This window comes from Cetorhinus maximus, chromosome 23 (assembly GCF_964194155.1).
Source record: "Cetorhinus maximus chromosome 23, sCetMax3.hap1.1, whole genome shotgun sequence".
In the NCBI taxonomy this organism is placed as follows: domain Eukaryota; kingdom Metazoa; phylum Chordata; class Chondrichthyes; order Lamniformes; family Cetorhinidae; genus Cetorhinus; species Cetorhinus maximus.
Window position 1 is genome coordinate 54,977,433 of NC_135901.1, and position 3,213 is coordinate 54,980,645.

Here is a 3,213-nt window from a genome sequence, read left to right on the forward strand (position 1 = left end):
ACTTGCAGAACGACCTAGAATGTCAAACTGTGCTGTCTTATAGCACTTCAGAACCTTGTTTTGTGGAAGTACAATTTGGCTGAAAACCTTAGCCATGCGGCAGAGAAATTGATGTAACATTAGAATCATGAGATGACACAGCACATCAGCAGCTCATTCAACATCTCACACAGGTGCGAACGGCCTGACAACAAATCCGTCCCAATCTTTCTCTCTTTCTTCCAAGCCATGCATTTTTCAGAATATCATTTGAAACCTGGAGAAGTATAAATGTCACATGGTTTTGAGATGATGCATCCAGTTACTATTTAACAACAAACGGGAATGATGCAACCTTTCCTCACACTTAATTCTGTTAATGCTTCTACCCCTTTTCGAGCGGGGAAACTTTCCGTGTGTGAGAGACCGTGATCCCTATTACCCTACACAAACCCTGCAATGTAGCGGGGAAACTTTCCGTGTGTGAGAGACTGTGATCCCTATTACCCTACACAAACCCTGCAATGTAGCGGGGAAACTTTCCGTGTGTGAGAGACCGTGATCCCTATTACCCTACACAAACCCTGCAATGTAGCGGGGAAACTTTCCGTGTGTGAGAGACCGTGATCCCTATTACCCTACACAAACCCTGCAATGTAGCGGGGAAACTTTCCGTGTGTGAGAGACCGTGATCCCTATTACCCTACACAAACCCTGCAATGTAGCGGGGAAACTTTCCGTGTGTGAGAGACCGTGATCCCTATTACCCTACACAAACCCCGCAATGTAAAGAGCCCAATTTAACACATAGAAGGCAGAGAGCCGGGAATTTTCAGATTAGAAAGCCGTAACTAGTGGAGTGCCACAAGGATCAGTCCCAGGGACTCAATTATTTACTATCTATATTAATGACACGGAGGAGGGGACAGAGTGTAATGTATCCAAATTTTCTGACGATACAAAATAGGTGGGGGTCAAGTTGTGATGAGGACTTGAGGAATCTTCAAAGGGTTATAGATAGGTTCAGTGAGTGGGCGAAAGTTGGCAGATGGAGTTTAATGTAGGGAAGTTTGAGATCATACACATTGATAGGAAGAATCAAAAGGCAGAATATTATTTTAATGGAGGGAGACTCCAAAAAAGTGCACCACAGAGGGATTTGGTTCTTCCTATGCATGAAACACAAAAATGGCAAGCAGATGCAGCAAGTAATTAAGAAGGCGAATGGAATTTTAGCCTGTTTTGCTCGTGGTTGGAGTTTAAAAATCGGGAAGTCTTGTTACAGCTGTACAGGGTGTTGGTGAGGCCGCACCTGGAGTCCTGTGTACAGTTTTGGTCCCCAGGTTTAAGGAAGCATATATTGGCATTGCAGGCAGTTCAAAAGAGATTCACTAGGCTGATTCCTGGGATGAAGGGGTTGACTTATCAAGAACTGTGAAGCAGGTGAAGACTTTATTCATTAGAGTTTAGAACACTGAGGGGTGATCTTATTGAAACGTGCAAGATTCTGAGGAGGTTGACAGGGTAGATGTTGAGACGATGTTTCCACTAATGGGGGAACCTACAACTAGGGGACATAGTCACAGAATCAGGGGGCACTCATTTAAAACTGAGATGCGAAGGAATTTCTTCTCCCAGAGGGTAGTGAATGTTTGGAATTCTCTACCCAAGAGAGTTGTGGAGGGTAGCTCACTGAGAGTATTTAAAGAGGAGGTAAATAGATTTTTGAAATATCGGGGATTGAGGGCTATGAGGAGCTGGCACGAAAGAGGAGTTGAGTCCAAGGGCAGATTAGCCATGATCTTATTGAATAGCGGGGCAGGCTTGAGGGGCCGAATGACCGACTCCTGCTCCTATTTCTAATGTTCTTATGTTCTTATGAAACGTGTCTCTGCTGAAAGAAGTCTGAAGCAAAAATAAAGGCACAAGTAGCATAGATAAGCCAAGTGGTGAGGCTTATGAGCAGCTTTCTTGGTGGTCTAGTGGTCAGGATTCAGCGCGTTCACTGCTGTGGTTCGGGTTTGATTCCTGGTCAGGGAATGGAGATTTACTCGTGCAAACTGTTAAAATGTGTCTGAGTTGTTTCTTGATGAAAAACAGAAGACGCTCATCATTGCCAGAATCAGTGGAGTGAGAGCTGTAGTTCTACCTCAGAGCTGGAAATGTCACCCGTGCAACAGGTCGAGAACAAATATCGAGGTGAAGATAGGGAATGAGAGAAGGGCTGTGATAGGTGGCAAAGCCTTAACCAGAGAGATGTTTGTGCAAGGCAAAATATAGCGGAAATAAAGGAGGCTTTACTGTTTACACTGACACAAATACCTCCCAGATCTGGTTCCATATCTCGTGTTAAGTGAGAAGGAAGATTCTCCCTGAATCCTCCACTTTTTAGCTGCACCTCCTTCCAAACATTGCAAACTCCTCCCGCATCTTCCATCCTGATATTTTTCTCTGTGAAATTTGAAACGAATGTGAATAAAGTTTGTGATGGTAAAAATATGTTCATGCCCTTGGGGAACTGAACCACATTGACACGCACAGAGGAACACACACAGACATATACACCAAGAGTGACAGAGGGCATGGGATTGTCTTGAAGGAGAGACAAACACCCAGAAATCAAGCCTGACACCAACCTGGTTCCGTTTTTGTTTCATTTCTCGCTGCAACTTTTGTGAATGCTTACAGACGAATAGAAATTAGAGAACGCTGGAGGTTTTAGATGGTTTTTATGCAACTTATTCGGACAATTAATTGTGCAGGTACACTGTAAAATTCAGGAATGATAAGAAGCGTAATTAGTAGGATTCCAGCCTACCTGTGGAGATCCCAATGCATTCAAAACCCGTCAGTTTAACCACTCAGTCACAAATCCAAGCCCCAGATTTGCATTAATGATGTTTGTATAAAATCATAGACGGCTACATCAGACGGTCATTCAGCATGTCATTTACATGCCGACTCTCTGGAAGAGCAACTCAACTACTGTAATTCCACACCCCGCCTTTTCCCCACAGCAACTGATATTTATATTTTCTCTCCTCGTTCTTCCTATCAAAATAAAATACCGCACACTCCGCTAGTGTGTGCTGGTATCTGTCGATCTGAAAGGGGCTGCTGCAGATCCCAAAAGGGACATCACTGGAACGATTGGCAGTGAGTGGGATTCGAACCCACGCCTCTATAGAGACTGGAGCTTTAATCCAGCGGCTTAGGCCGCTCAGCCACACTACC

At 44.3% G+C, this 3,213-nt stretch overlaps 1 non-coding gene across 1 annotated transcript; it reads right to left on the bottom strand.

Moving 5' to 3' along the window:
- Positions 1-3,130: 3,130 nt before the first annotated feature.
- trnaf-aaa (transfer RNA phenylalanine (anticodon AAA)) lies at positions 3,131-3,213 on the bottom strand. The gene has a single exon. It is a non-coding gene; the product is annotated as a tRNA-Phe (tRNA).